Genomic DNA, 15,844 nt, shown 5'->3' with positions numbered 1-15,844 from the left:
TGAATTTTGAGTTTTTCTGATCTTTGTTTTTATTATGTTGTTTGAGCATAGCTTGACATAAGTTCATCTTAGGTAATGGCCACCTTGTTTTTATTAATTAAATTTGTTCATTTATTTGACATCCCGACATCTGGACTACAGTTTCCCCTCCCTCCTCTCCTGGTGATGGCCTCTTTTAACAACTGGTTTGCACAATTCAGTGTTCTGCTCTCAGGAGCCAGAATGGGCCAACTCCTCACCATAGGAGTGGGCTACGGCAGGGAGAGATATAAGATCGAGAAGAAATGGCCAAAACCAAAAAACAACAACAAGAGAGCAGAAGGGAAGTGAGGCTGGCGGGCCTAACCTGAAATTGAGATGGGTAGATGCTCCCACAGCAGCTCTTCTTTAGTGGCTTCCTTGTCCTTCCAGCCCTAAGGCTGGCCTGGAAGCAGGAGAACCCACTCAGTATCTGGTGATTCAGGTGACACGGTGGACATGGCAGGTCATTCCAAACTCAGCTGCCCCGAGACAGCCTTGGGGAGCCTGGGTTTGAGAACCTGTGTCGGGCTGACCCAGGGCCCATCCCCACCTACACTCTTTCCCTTCTCCGGGGGGCACCGCAGAAAGCCAGCTTGGCACTGAGGCTCTGCCTGGCAGCAGCCAGACGTCAGCCAGAGCTAGGGGACAGGACCGCCACTGTCGTCACCTAGTGCCTGGGGAAGGAGGGAGAGGAAGGTGATTGGGCTCAGCCTGGCGACCCATCCCAGTAAGTCCACCTCATCCTAGTCAGTCTGCCTAGCCAGGCGAAATCAGCCACATGTTCTTCGCCCCCCACCCTCCGCCCCCAAGTACCTCAAAAGGACCGGGGAAGGGATTTGGGTCCCTCCATCTCCAGCGGCTGTGTGACTGCACCCTCCCCAGGCCACTGCCGGGCGGTGCGGGGAGAGCTAGCCAGCCCCTCCCGGTGTCAGCCTGGGGCCTGCTCTCGCCGCCTGCCGGGGTCGGGTCTGTGCGGATGGGCGCCAAGCCTCCGCCGGACCTGCGCCACGCCCCCGCCCTGCGAGCTGCTGCGTACCGTCCGCGCCCACCGGGGAGAGGTGAGTGGCCCCACGGCTCGAGGGGGTGGGTACAGCCGGGAACTAACACGGAGGAAAAGCGGCTGCGGGCACTAGGGGATGACGGCTGACCTTCAGCAATGACGCTCCTGGACTCCTCTGGCTCTGGCAGCAGCGGAAATTTCAAATCCCAAGCTCCTGAATAAAGGCCTAGGGGCGGAGATGGAGAGGAGGAGGGCTGGGAGATAGCAGTCATTCTCCCAATCCGATCTGCTTTGATGAGCCCTGCCACGCTGTGTGAGGGTCAGCAGATCAGAGAGGTCCCCCGGCCTAGGCTTCCGGAGGGAGCAGGTCTCAGAAGTCCAGCTGCTGGGACATGTCCTGACCCTCCTATTTGTCACGTGTAGGGCAGCGGACCAGGGACCACCAGTGGCATGGCCAATGGAGAGGAACGCAGGGTGGGCCCTGGCCCAGGGAGAGGAAGGAGAAGGGAGGGGCACAGGATTATTTGTTGAGTTCCAATTTACCCTTCCTTTCATTTCTTCGTTCTCCCATTCATTCATTCATTCATTCATTCATTCATTCATTCATTCATTCTCATGGACCAACCCAGCGCTGAGCTGAGCTCTGTCCCGAGGTTCTGAAGGGAGCTCATCCCTGTCAACTAACCACTGCGGGCAGGAATCGAGAGAGGTCCTTGCTATACAAAGAAACTGTATTCCGTACCCAGAAAAGGAAAACCAGTATCCTAACACAAAAGGAAAGTAGTTAGGCAAAAACTGAAAATAAGGACAAGCCGAGCAGAGCACTGAAGCCTTGCGCCTGCTGCCTGCAGACCAGCCTGAGCTGGTCTTACATTATAACAGAACTCTAGGGGCATGCCAGGTACGCCTGTGCCCAGCAGAGACTTCCTCCTCAGTATAATTAGACAAATTAAAAGAGAACCGGATAGAGAATAACAACAGAAATCGATAGAGAATAGCAACAGAAATCACTAAATGCTTCCAGTCGGCACCTGCGCTTCACAGGGCTACCGGCGGTAGAGAGCACTTCACTTCATCCTGTTTGCAGCGGCTGGAGGGATGCTTCTTCCAGGAAGCCACCCGACATGCACCCATCAAGAGGCCCTACCTCTCCCACTGTGCCTCGGCCCTGCTTTCTTGTGGTGTATTGTTTGCTACTCCATTTATCACGAAAAGTATTTCCTGGTCTCCATCACTATCCAGGTGCCCCTCCCTGGGGTGGGGAAGATAGAGGCGAATGAGTACCTGATCTCTCGGTCCCGTTCCAATGATGTCCTGTCTTTCTCTCTGCCCTCCTCCTGCTCCTCATCCAAACCCACACTTCCATCCTTCAGGATCCCTACAGAAAAGCCTAATGAGAGCCCAGTTTCTCTAGAAACCGAGCTCTATCCTAGAAGGTTCCATCCCTGGGTAGTGCCCAAGCACAGACATTCGGTTCCATGGCCTCAGTTGTGGAGCTATACAGAGGAGAGGATGGACGGTGTAAATGCCGTGGAGTCTCCTTCAGTTGGTCCGTCCTGCAAGGAGACTGCTCTGTGGGGACTCAGTGGCTGGACTCATTCCCTGTCACCAGTATGACAAATGACCACAAATACAGTGTCTCAGAACAGCACAGAGCTATAATCTCAGAATTTCGAAGGTCAGATCCAAGAGCTCCCAGGGTGGGGTCGTCTGTGAAGGCTCTTCCGGAGGACCTCCATCCAGTAGCCTTTTTCATCTACAAGCTGCCGGCATTTTTTGCCTCATTCTTCTTCCCTCCTTCAAAACGGACAATGGCTGACGGGTCTCCTGCCTCCCTCTTTCACTCCAGCTGTTCCGTGAGCTCCCCTAAGATAACCCAGATAACCTCCCTAGCTCAAGATCTCAAGTTTAATCACACTTACCACGTCCCTTTTGCCATGTAAGATGATATATTCACAGGCTCCAGAGACGAGGACATAGACATCTTTGGGGACTGTCCCTGGAACCTCTTGGCAGGGTTGTGTTAACAGCAGCTGACACTGGATGGTCACAGCATAGACCCTGGGAAGATGGTGCCATTGTACATCTTCATTGTACGTGTGATGCACTAGGACTTTTAGAACTCTGCGGGTGGCAGAGCTGGACTCTAGAGCACCCCTTTCTGACCTTGGGGTGACACCACTTCTCTGGTACCATTGCTGCTCCCACACCCTCAGACTCAGACCAAGCAAAAACTAAAGCTGACTGAATTCAGGGGGAGAGTTGTCACTGGGATTTCTCCGGTCAGGCCCTGGTCTAGGTTACCTTTGTTGTTAATCCTCCACCTTCTCTTTCCCATAGTACCCACAACCCATAATAGGCACATAAACCATAGTCCCCGAAGACTCGAGGGAGGGCTTCCCGTAGATGGTTTTATTGTTTTGATTGATTGATTATTGGTTGGTCGGTTTTCTTGTGGTACTTTGGCTTGAACGCAGGGCCTTGTGCAAACTGGGTCAGTAATCTGCTGCTGAGCCGTAGCCCCAGCCCGTTTGTTTGTTTGTTTGTTTGTTTGTTTGTTGTTTGTTGAGACAGGGCTTCACTATGCAACCTGACTTTCAACTCTTGCTCAGACTTTGAGTGTTGCGATTACATGTGGGTATCACATGCCAAGTCCCAGTGGCTCTCTCTAAGGGCTCTGCGTCCTCCTCCTTCTTCACATATGCCAAAAGGACAAGACCCAAGAGGAGGCAGCTCTTCTAGAAAGAAAACCAAACAAAAAAAATCGGTCTCCATTTACCCAGCTCCTTGCCACAAAGAAGCCTTGCACACTTGAGCCGAGTGGAACACAGCCGCCTTCCGTGGGCGCTGGGCTGAGCAGGGATTGCTTAACGTTCAGGAGCACTTGTTAGAGCCAGACAGAGTTCTAAGAGTTTTAGACTCATTAACGCATTTGCTGCAACCCTGTGAGGCCTTGTTAGTGATGTCATTTTACAAATAAGAAAATGGAGACACAGAGGGCTGCCTAAGGCCGCAGAGCCCCAGTGGAGAAGTCAGGGTTTGGTGCATGCCCCACAAGAACCAAGGTGAGGGGCTGGAGAGATGGCCTAGTGGTTAAGAGCACTGATTGCTCTTCCAGAGGACCCAGGTTCAATTCCCAGCACCCACACAGTTCACAACTGTCTGTGACTCCAGTTCCAGGGGACCCTCACACAGACACACACACAGGCAAAACACCAATGCACATAAAATAAAAATAAACAAAAAAGAGAAAGAACCAAGGCGGGTGCTGCTTATGCCGGCTGAGCAGCCCCAACCTGGCTCACAAAACTGCAGCCAGCAAAGCCCCTTTTGTGCCTTCTCGGCTTCCCCTGCTCTCTTCACACCCCTTGCGAGTTCAATTCCTTCCTTCCTTTCTTCCTGGACTGGGAATGGAACCCCGAACTTCATGCATACTAGTCAAGCACTACTGAGCTACATCATCCCCAACCCTTGTTTTCATTATGAGACAGAGTCCCTCTAAGTTACTTAGGCTGGCTTTGAAATCGCTGAAGGGGCCTCAAACTGGTACCCCTCCCACCTTGCCCTCTGGAATAGCTGGGATCACAGGCCTGCACCAGCACACTCATCTGGTCTCCGGTTTCCATGCCAATCAGAAGTGAGGGTTCCCTTATATTCGATCTGTAGGCTGTCCTTTATATTAAGCCCATTTTAGAGAAGAAACTGAGACCCAGGGAAGCTGCCTAATTTTCACAGCATCAGACCTGCAAAAGTTCTCTGCTCTTTCCCCTCCTCAAGGAGCTCAACTTGAGCAAATCCAGCCTGAAGGCTTCTCCGTGAAGTCCCAAGGCCAGCCCTCTAGATCAGTGGTTCTCAACCTTCCTAATGCTGCGACCCTTTAATACAGTCCCTCAGGTTGTGGTGACCCCCAAACCGTAAAATTATTTTCGTTGCTACTTCATAGGTGTAATTTTGCTACTGTTATGAATCATAATGTAAATATCTGATATGCAGGATATCTGACATGTGATCCCCAAAGGGGTTATGAACCACAGGTTGAGACATGCTCCTCTCAATGCATATGCTCATACTCGGTCTGGACTTGAGCTGACTCTCCCGACCAAAACACACACACACACACACACACACACACACACACACACACACACACACACCAGCCTCAGCATCTCCTGTCTTCAGATGTCCCCATTAGTCACAGTCTTCTGAGAGCCTTCAGATTATCGAGGGAGGAGCAGAAACAGCCATGTGGCGCTCTGCTTGCCCAGGCCATCTGATGAATCAGCTCAGGCCCCAGCCTGCTGGTGTGTGGTTGATGCCAGAAATGATCATTCACAGAGCAACCAGCTTCCTGCCGCCCAGACTATTCTAGAAGGTGCTTGACTCAGCAAGGGTGGGTATTTCTGAGGAGGAAAGTTGTCTATCTGCATCCACTTGCATCATCAGCTCTGCCTAGGACATGTTCCGAGGTGACAGGAGGCACAGGGCAGGGCAGGCAGTGATGGGAACCATGGGGCTGAGCAGGCACAGAAATGAGCCGGTGCTGGAGACTGGGGAGGAGTTAACTGTCCGTTCTTCCTTCTGGAGAATGGAGAGAGATTTGCTCTGAGGCTGGCCAGCTGCGCGCATTGGAAGAACAAGATGGGGGAAACGGTCACTCTTAAAAGTAGTTAATCTTTGCTCGTTCTTAACTCCCCATTCTGTCCTCCATGTGTGTATCCACTGTTTCTGTGTTAGTCCCAATCCCAGTGGGAATCAGAGACCTGAGTGGCAGGGTCCAGAAGACTGACCCAAGGGGTGGTCATATGGAACTAGCATATCTGGGGATCAGGGGCTCCCCCAAGGCCTACAGAAGGAAAGTAGAGAAGAGCAGGAAACAGAGCTGACCCCTTCAGCAAGAGGGGGCAGCCAACCTAAGGCCACCCTGGGAGAGGGACTAGATCCCATGAGTCCCCATTCTCCTCATATTGGTTAAACACAGGCACCAAGACAGGGAGCCAGGACTCAGTCCTCCAAGAAATGGGTGAAGAGTGGGTGTGGACAGGCAGAGGAGAGCACACAGTAAACTCCTGCCTGGTCGAAAGTGTCACACACATGGTCCAATGCCTGCCGTTTTCTGGACCTCTGCAAAGCATCACCCTGCGTTTGATACTGAAAATAACAATGAACCCATTGTCTCTGCACTCAGCGTAAAGACGGTGTTCAGGGAAAATGCCAAGACAAAACATACAAACAAGAAAACCCAAAGCCATAGGAGGCTGGAAAAGAAGACCTGCAGCAAACGGTACCTGCTGGGGACAGAGAACTTCCGGCCTTGTCTCTGGAACCCTGGCCATGTGGGAAGGGATTTCTGTGAGCATGAAAGATGTATTCCAAATCAGCATTCCAGGAGCATTTTCCATTCCAGGCCCAGGAAGCGCCTGGAAGATGATACATACTTCCTTTCAACTTAGCCAGCTATGTGTTCTTTGTAAGGTTGTTGCCAGGTTTCGTTTTCAGTAGAACAAATTCCACTGCCCCTGCCAAAGACCTTGACCCCAAAGAACCTCAGCAAAGCCTGGCCAAAAGATGGCACAGTGGGCAGAGGGATAAGTTGCCTTTTGGGGGTGGTGGTGAAGACAGGGTCTCTCTGTATAACAGCTCTGACTGTCCTGGATCTCCCTTTGTAGACCTGGCTGGCCTCGAACTCACAAAAGACCCCCTGCCTCTGCCTCCGAGTGCTGGGATTAAAGGCGTGGGCATTTGCTACCACGCCCGGCTCACCTCTTCAAATCTAGAATTTTCTTATGGAAGAGAAAGCCAGAATTGCCCTGTCTGTACCTGTACCAGTATCACCAGTTCTGAGACTCTGAGAAACTGAGGGTCATCCTCCTGTCTCCACAAGGTGAGGTACAAATCAATAGGAGGCTTAATTCAAGGGCATTTAGGAGTTAGGGGTGTAGTTGAGGGGCAGAGTGCTTGCTTAGCATGTATGAGACTCTAGGTTCAATTCCCAGCACCACAGGTGGTAAGAGGCACAAGATACTATTTGGGCATCTGCAAACAGAGATTATGGGTTAGAAACAGGGAGACAGGACCACTAAGTAGAGCTCCCCAGAGCCAGGGCCCTCCAAAGTTTATGGCATAGATTCTCCACAGCACCACAGGAACTGTGGGGCATGACATCAGTATGGGGTTGGCTTTGTAGTAAACTGTCACCACAGCCTGGCTGGACTCCAGAGTCAGAAGCACAATGACCCAGCTAACAGTGGGTTTTAGAAGAGCCCTCTTCTTTCGGGGAAGGAGAGAGAGAGGGAGGGAGGGAGGGAGGGAGGGAGGGAGGGAGGGAGAGAGGGGCAGAGGTGGAGCATAATTATTGAGGGAAGCAGTTTTAGGGTCTGAACTCCCTTAGAGTCCTGCCTGGGTCACTTGGAAATGGAGTGGACTTAGGCAGTTCATAGCGCCTCAGTTTTTTGATCCGTGAGATGGAGAGAATAAACCTAATTACAACAAAAACTCAGGCATGAGCTCTAAGGATAACAGTGAGCATCCAAAACGTAACAGCAACTGCTGTCTGTTGAACGTCCTGACTGTGTGCCGAGCCTTGAGCTGAGAAGACGTCACTTGGTTTAACTCATGTGATGTGCGATCCCACTCTTAGGGCGGGTCCCCATTTTACAGACAAGGCAATGGTCACAAGGTGACTAAAAGACTGATCGAAGGTCACCCTGCAGGAAGAAAGAAGGGCTGGAATTTAAACTCGGATGCTCTGGCTTTCAAACCCAAACTCCTAACTACACTCAGAGTGGCAATTTAAAACAAAACAAACAGAAGCCAAGCAGGGGTTGGGGAGACGGCTCAGTCGGTAAGTGCCTGTCAGGCCAGCATCAGGACCTGAGTTTGGATACCTGGCACTCACGACAAAAGCTGGGCATGGTCACATGCATCCGTGACCTAGCTGATGGGGGAGGTAAGGCAACAGACAGGCAGATAATCCCCAGGACTCTCTGGCCAGCCAGCCTAGAAGTTGGTGAGCTTTGGCCTCAGGGAAAGACCTTGTTTCAAAAAAACAAGGTGGAGAGAGGAATAGAGGAAGACACTGATGTCAGCCTCTGACCTCCGCACACATAAGCACACACAAGCATGCACACCAACACACAGATTTACACCATACACTACGCTCACACACAAAAATAAAAATTAAGAAAAAAAATCAGATGCGTATTTTCAGACATAGATAGTTAATCTGGAAAATTCCATTTGTAAAGATTTTGCAAAAAAGGAGGGATTTCACAATGGGGACCAGACAGCTGGCTGATTCAGCCTCTGACCCCAGCAGAGACCATCCTCCCTCCCATTCTGGCTGCTCTTGTGCCTTCTGTCTCCTTCCTTGAGCTCCACAAACGGCTCCCTCCACCTAAAGCAGTGATTCTCAACTTCTGGGTCGAGACCCCTTGGGGGGGTTCCAATGACCCTTTCACAGGGGTCACCTGAGACCACCAGAAAACACAGATATTAACAGTTCATAACAGCAAAATTACAGCTATGAAGTAGCAAGGAAATAATTTTATGGTTGGGTGGTGGTGGTGGTGGTGGGGTCACCATAACATGGAGAACTGTGTTAAAGGGTCAAAGCATTAGGAAGGGTGAGAACCACTGATCTAGAGATTATGTTCTAGCATTCTGGGCTACCCAGAGGGCGTGGAAGCCACTGAGATGGCTCCTCTCTGTCCCTTGCCAGTCTGCGCCTTCGTTTACACTACACTCTACCTAATCGTCTGTCTGTCTCAGACAAGAACTTTGTAAACTCACCACCAACCAGTTGCAGACGCTTATTTCATAGATGGGAGTGTGGGTCCAGTGCAAGGGCCATGCAGACAGGCAGCTGCGTGCCACCGATCCCATCAGGCAGGGCAAAGGCTGTCGGGAAGGGAATAGTACAGCGGGGATGCCAGCCCAAACTAAGAAAGTTCAGAAAATGAGAGGCAGGGAATTTTTCTAGAGGAGGTGGTCCACAGGAGCCCAAGTATGCAGTTGTGATAAAGTTAGGAAACATAAGACGGTTGGCATAGGGTGGGACGCGAATCTGAATCTCAAAGTCTGCATTAAATAGCTGTGTGGCCTTGGGCAAATTATTTGACCTCTCCGTGTTTCAATATCTCCCCATATAAATAGAGAAAATAGTAGCAGCATATGTCTAGAGTTAATCAAATCAACATGTTTAGGTGCTTATAGCAATGCAAACTGTGGCTATTATTGTTAGTGTTATTTGGGAGTACGTAGGGCCAAGGGCATTAAGTTTTCCTTGATGTCTCCATAAAACCAGAGGAGGTCATTCATGAAGTCCCTGGCCACCCCTGCTGGCTCTGGGAGCACCAGGTCTGGGATCCAGACTTAGGGCATGTAGAGAAAGTCTCAGATCTGTGACACCCACCACATTTACTGACTGACCACTAATGTACTACTGATACCCTGTCCACCTTCCTCCTGGCTTCCCATCTTGGGTTCTAGCGCCCCTGGCAGTTCCTGTGGCTCAAGAAGTTCCCTAGCCCTTCAGTAGCTAAGGCTTCCTCCGCAGAGCCAAGTCTCTAGGTCAGGATGCTCCTGGGGGGCGGGGGATGCTGCACCTCCGGGACCGGCGCGCGCTCTAGCCACCTCGGCCCTTCTAGGAGGCGCCTCGCCTGTGGCCTGCGGTCAGTGTGAACTGCAGGGCGTGGGCCGGCAGGTCTGGCTGTGCCTGACGGGGGTTGGGAGCCAGAGGAATCTCGCACAACGTGGCCCAGGCTGGCTAGGAGAAAGAGACCTGCCTGCCTGCAGGAGGAGTCCCCAGCCTCTCCGGGCGCGGCGCGTGGAGGACAGCAGGCCCGCGCACCAGACTGTCGCCGCGCAGGTACGTGTCCCTCGCGAGCCAAGCTCCTTCTTTTTGCTACAGTCCCAGGTCGCTGGTGCGCCAGGGCCGGGAGAAGCGCGGGGGGCGGGGGGGCGGTCTGCGAGTGGGTTGTGGGTCCCGCCCGGGAGCGCACACACACCGCAGGGTCGGGCGTGCAACCGCTCCCCGGCGACAGATGCGGGAGCGGCCGCACGCAGACGCGTGTGCACGGCAGAGGCGGGCACACCCCCAAACAGCATCGTGTGCGTTCGGTGGACCCGCAGAACTGACTGGGACCGGTGGTGTCTGCCCCGAAGCGCTGGCGCCTCCCGGTCCTCTCCTGGGTCGGGTGTCTCCTTATGTGGTCGCCACTGGGTTTAGCAGCCACCCCCGCGGCTGGCTCCGTGGCCACCTGGTAATTTCTTCACCCGCAAAAAAAAAAGTGTGAGACCTTTAACCCTTCATTTCCCCAGCTCTGGTGATCCAAAAATTGCACTGGGGTCTTTTCCCTGAATCTGTGTGTCCCTTCTTCCGGTAGGCTCTGGTCACACCTCAGACAGAGACCCAAACAGTTCCCATGTCCTCACCTTCCACTCAGGGAGGGGAAAGCCAGTCAGCAGGAGCATTACCAGCACTTGCTGGTCTGAACCCCTAAATCCCCTCTGGGAATCAAATGGTCCTGTGTCTGGATGAAGGGACGGGTGGACAAAAGCGAAGGAAACGCGAAGGGAAGCAAGCTTTCTGGGGCTCAGCACTGGGTAAAAAGGGCACTGTCTTGGTGCCAATGTGCCCGAATGGCTTTGGGCATGTCTTGCTGTGAAAGGGGAAAGGGATACCTGTGGATGGATGAATCAACCCCCAGAGTTTACTGAGGTGACATGAAGCAGTCGATTGCCCTCCCATCTGACGATCCTTTGGAATGACACAAATCTGAGACAACAAAGACTTGCTTCATTGTTTCTGCCTCCACCCCCATCGCCACGTCTCATTCAGAGGTGAGCGTCCAAGAGGGAGAGAGGGGAAATTCCCGACTCAGTGGGCAATGCCGAGGGGCCTGTATATATGGATTGCCTTGAGTTGTCTGCCCAGTTCCAGAACTTCATGGCTTCATTCAGAGCCACCTCTTCTGTTAGAGTTTTGGGCTCCTCCTCTTCCTCCTTGTTATCCTTCTTCTTCACTCTTTCTCTCCTACCTGTTCCCCAGAGGGCTGCATGCATGCAACACACATCTCTAATCCAAAACACCCTTACTTCAGTGGGCCCCTCTGAGAAAGGGACCTGCCACTAGAGTTCACTTTCTAGTGGATCGATGAGACCACGCACCTCTGACCTCCAAGATGTAGATACCAACTCGGAGAATACCCCACCCCCACCCCACCCCACCTGCCTCTGCTGCACTTTCCGGGTAAAATGCACACTGTAGGAAGAGATTTCCCCAACAGGGACTAGAGTCAGAAGGACAATTGAGTCGGAAGGACAATTAAAGGGGAATCTCCAGGGGCTTAGTGAAACTCCTGTTTCAGCTGGCTGACCCCAACTGATGTTCTTTCACTTTCTAAACTTTGGTATTTTGCAGGGAAATAGAGATGATAATACCCACATGATAGAATCAATACGAAAATTGCAATTAAATAACCATGCAAATGAACCCAGTACACGGTGGACCCTCAAGTGATTTGGGAGACAGGATTACTAACATTCCTGTTAGCCACTGCCGCAGAGCAAAGCACTTTAAATGCATGAGCTCAGCTAGGTACCGTTGATGGGAGGAAGAGTCAGTCTTCTTTAAGGTTGTGACCCACCGTAGGTCAACTGTGCTCCAATGGGTGGCCCCACACCCAGGAGTATATGGGCAGCATACTGGATTCAATATGGTTATAAAAAATGAGGATAGGAAGTTGGGGGAGAGATGGATAGGTGGGGGTGGATCCAGGAGGAGTTGGGGGAAGTGGAAATGAATGTGATCAAAATACAGTGAATGAAATTCTCAAAGAACTTCATTTTATATATTAAAATTATTTATTTTTATTTGCGTTAGTGTTTTGCCTGCATGTATGTCTGTGTGAGGGTGTCAGATCTTGGAGTTACAGTTGTGAGCTGCCATGTGGGTGCTGGGAATTGAACCTGGGTACTCTGGAAGAGCAGTCAGTCCTCTGAACCTCTGAGCCATCTCTCTTGCCCTCATTCATTTTTAAAGAAACAAGAAAAACAAACAAACAAAAAAGATATTTGCTCAGAACACTTGTTTATGTTGCTCAAAAGACTGCGATTTAGGAAGGGCTCAGAGGCATTGGGAGGTCTGTCAGCTGGATGGCCCATCTGCAATTGGGCCACACACTTGAAGAGCAGGAGTCTCATCCCAGCTGTCAACTGGGGGTTCATCTGGGGCTGTCAGCCCTTGTCTTGGTTGGTGAGCTCCCTCCAATTTAGCACTTAAATTTCAACGAACAACTATCCCAAGAGACAGGGAGTGGGAGCTGTCTGTCCTCTTAGTCTGGACCCAGGGCTGAAACAGTATTACTTCTATTTACTTCTGTTGGTCAGGCTATCCCAGAGCCCACCGGGATCCAGAGAGGCTCCTGCTCCCTGCAAGATGAGGATTAAATAAGTTACAGCCATCTTAGAGTCACCGCAACACTGGTGCCTCTCTTCTCTTCTCTTCCCTTCTCCTCCGGCTTCCTCATCCCCACTCCCCTCTGTCTTTCCAGGGTCTGATGTAGCCCAGGCTGGTCTCCGTACCTGGCTTCTTCTTTTTGGGCTGCCACCCAGCTCCCAAATCATGACATGAGACTTAATATTAGTTATGAATGCTCAGCCTTATCTTAGCTCTTATTTTAATCTGTTTCTTTTTATCTGCATTTTGACTCAGGGATTGCTCTCTCTCTCTCTCTTCTTCTCTCCCTTTCTTCCTTCCTTTCTTTCCTGCTGTCTCTATGTCTGGCTGGCAGCTGCCTGGCTGCTGGCCCTGGGCATGTCCCTCTTTCTCCTCGTTTTCTTCCGTTTCCTTCCTTTTTCCCCCCTCGATCCTAGAGCTCTCCTCCTGTTTATTCTCTCTGCCCACCAGCCCTGCCTATCCCTCTCCTGCCTAGCTGTTGGTTGTTTATTAGACCACTCAGGTGCCTTAGGCAGGTAAGGTAAAACAAATGCAACGCCTCTTTACATAATTAAACAGACTCAGCACAAAAAAATCTAACACATCTTCACGTCCTTAACAAAAGCAACAGAAACAAATGTAACACATATCCACATAGTTAAATACTCCACAGCATAAACAAATCTAACATCTTTGCCTAGTTAAAATACTATTCCACAACAGGTCTAACATCAGCTGTGTAATTGATGATAAACTTGGGCTTTGACCCTCTTGCCTATGCCTTCCCAGTACTGGGATTACAGCTATATGATGCTGTGCTTGGTCTTATACAGGGCTAAGGATGAACCCAGGATATGCAGGTGCTAGGTAACTTTTCTACCAACTGAGTCTGATCTCCAGCCTCCCTCCCTCGCTCCCTCCCTCCCTTTCTTCCGGGTGCTAATTCATCTTGTGCAAAGATGAAGGGTCTCTTCCAGGTGAGGACCAGCAGTGACACACAAGTCCACGTCAAAGACACTATGGGAGTCGGTGTCTCTAGTCTTGAGTCAGGGCTGAGGGAGTAAGGGTCCTGCATGGTGGTTTTTCCAGCATCTGTTTCTCAGGAGGTCTCTAAGGTATCAGTCCCCACCTCTGGCAACCACATACCTTCAAAATCAAGAGGAAGAAGATAAAGAGTAACCTCGATTTGGGAAAAGAGAATTTAGCAGGTGGCCCTAGGTCAAGTGCGGTGAGCATCTCTACGGCTCGCAGTCCCCGGGAGAAGTCTGTTTGCTTTCAGGAGGTCTGCAGCCGTGCTTGGAGGACTGTTTGTCGGACGTTATTGGATCATTAATTGATGGCAGAGAGCTCTCAGGGTGGGTAGGCAGGAAGTGTAGGGGGAGAGTGCAGCAGACTTGGGTTACCATGGCAACCTAAAGGCCTGGGGTTACTCTGGCCTTGAAGCAAGAAGGATGCTCAGACAGCTTTCAGCTCCTCAGACCGCAGACCCTCCTGGCTTGAAGTCTCTGGCTGGGCTGCAGGGTTATGATTCATATTTGTCTAGAGCCAAACCCCGAAACCTTCAGAATAAAATTTGCCCTCTTCCTGTTCTCTCATCCACATCCTATCTGTCTCCTCCAGTTTGTTAACTTCTAACTTCCGTTCCAGCCACACCAGACTTCAGACAGGCTGTGGAAAAAATGCCTTTGATGTAGTTAGTGTCCATTCCCTTAGTGGAAGACAAAATGGAGTGACCCAGGTCCTCTTTCTTCAAGGGTGAGGTGGGAGGCCGAGAACAAAGCTCAGAGGTAGAAGTCAGAGGCCTAGCTTGTGAGGGGTGTGGCATCAGTGCCCAGCAGCACACATGAAATGAAGGAGGACATGAGTGTCCAGAAGTCACCATGCAGAGTCCCAGGAATGATACTGGCAGTCATTAAAATGTATTGAACTTGGGCTTCAGCAGGAATCCAGCACCATCACTTACCAGCTGTGTGGCCCTGGGTCTCACTTTGGTGGCAGAGCTGGGATGATCATGTCTTCCCCACAGATAGATAGCCTGTGGGAAGTCCAGCACCTGGCACACGGTTGTGGCTCAAGGCATGCAGGTACCCGTCCCATGTGCCCTCAGTTTACACTCACCTGTCATTGGAACTCCCTGCCACACCTCTTTCTATGTCAGGGGCCCTGGCCCAGCTCTCAGTCATGAGAGAACAGGCTCACCTTTAGAGTCACAGGTTAGCCAGAGAAGGGCAAAGCAGTCTCAGAGAAGGGTGGAGTGGATGGCGTAGGAGTGGAGGGGAAATTGATTTGCCCTCTGGGCTCGGGAAGGGTTGCATAGAGAAGCTGGTATCGAAGCTCAGGCAGGAAACTTAGGTATGTGTCATAACCACTGAGGGGACTTGCTGAAACACAGCCTTCCAGATTCCATCCCTTAAAGAGTGTGTGTGTGTGTGTGTGTGTGTGTGTGTGTGTGTGTGTGTGTGCGCGCGCGCATGTGTGTGTGAATATGCATGTATGTGTGTGTGTGTGTGAATATGCATGTATGTGTGTGTGAGCGCACGTGTGTGTGTGTGTGAATATGCATGTGTGTGTGTGTGTGTGTGTGTGTTCAGAGGCCAGGATAGGATATCAGAGCTCTGGAGCTGGAGTTACAGGTTGTGAGGAACAAAGACTTCCCACTCATCGTAATAAGCCCTGATGACCAAAATATTGAAAGTGAGGCGGTTTATATTACAGCCTTGCAAGGTTGGGTACCAACCCAAAGAAGTGTAAGTGGCCGGTGCACCAATCGAGGGCAGAGAACAGGTTTAATAACCTGAACATGGGTCCCTTCCTCATTGTCCTCAATGGCTGAGCAATTGGGGGGAAGGGGGATATGGTCTAGCATGTCATCTGCCACTTACGCTTCCCTGTTTCTCAATGAAGGCCTTGAGTGGGTTTATCACTGTATTTTACATTCTGCTTATTTTATTTATTTGTTTATTTTTAGCTTTTCAGGGACATGACCTCTGCAGGTCATGAGGAAAGTCTGGCTGCTGCTAATTTTCTACTCTAAATGTCTAGTTCAGGTGGGGGTAGCTAAACTTACTGGCATTAGCAGGGACCAGAGCTTTCTGTTCATTTGTTGCTGGGCCTCAAGGTACTTTTGTTCTGAAAATGGACCCTATTATTTTTCTTGCACAGGTATTTGTGGATACCCAGCTTTTGCTGTCATTGTTACTTTTTTTTCCATGTGAAAATACTTATTTTTATTTTATGTGTATGGAAGTTTTGCCTGAATGTATGTGGTGCACCGGTTTTGTGCCTGGTGTACTTGGAGACCAGAAAAAAGTGTCGGATCGCCTGGAACTGGAGTTGCAGATGGTTGTAGGAATTGAAGCTGGGTCCCCCGGAAGAGCTGCCATTGC

At 50.9% G+C, this 15,844-nt stretch overlaps 1 protein-coding gene and 1 long non-coding RNA gene across 6 annotated transcripts in view; one reads left to right on the top strand and one right to left on the bottom strand.

Moving 5' to 3' along the window:
• Nucleotides 1-7,305, bottom strand: LOC128110849 (uncharacterized). Of its 2 annotated transcripts, none has more exons than XR_008218354.1 (2): nucleotides 1,170-7,305; nucleotides 1-695 (listed from the first exon to the last, which is right to left on the bottom strand). It is a non-coding gene; the product is annotated as an uncharacterized LOC128110849 (long non-coding RNA). The 2 variants fall into 2 exon arrangements; XR_008218353.1 differs by lacking the exon at nucleotides 1,170-7,305 and adding an exon at nucleotides 835-947.
• The window catches only part of Gpr68 (G protein-coupled receptor 68), a 106,097-nt gene continuing 90,945 nt past the window's right edge, over nucleotides 693-15,844 (top strand). The window contains exons 1-2 of one of the 4 annotated variants that reach the window (XM_052738786.1): nucleotides 693-1,079; nucleotides 9,667-9,887. The gene's annotated coding sequence lies outside the window, so the exon portion shown is untranslated. Of the gene's footprint in view, nucleotides 1,080-9,666; nucleotides 9,888-10,017; nucleotides 10,862-15,844 lie in introns of those variants that run through there. The other 3 variants (XM_052738784.1, XR_008218352.1, XM_052738789.1) reach the window with 3 other exon arrangements.

Source organism: Peromyscus californicus, unplaced genomic scaffold, assembly GCF_007827085.1.
Source record: "Peromyscus californicus insignis strain IS unplaced genomic scaffold, ASM782708v3 Scaffold_15__1_contigs__length_86483966, whole genome shotgun sequence".
In the NCBI taxonomy this organism is placed as follows: Eukaryota; Metazoa; Chordata; class Mammalia; order Rodentia; family Cricetidae; genus Peromyscus; species Peromyscus californicus.
This window is presented reverse-complemented; position numbering and strand designations above follow the sequence as displayed.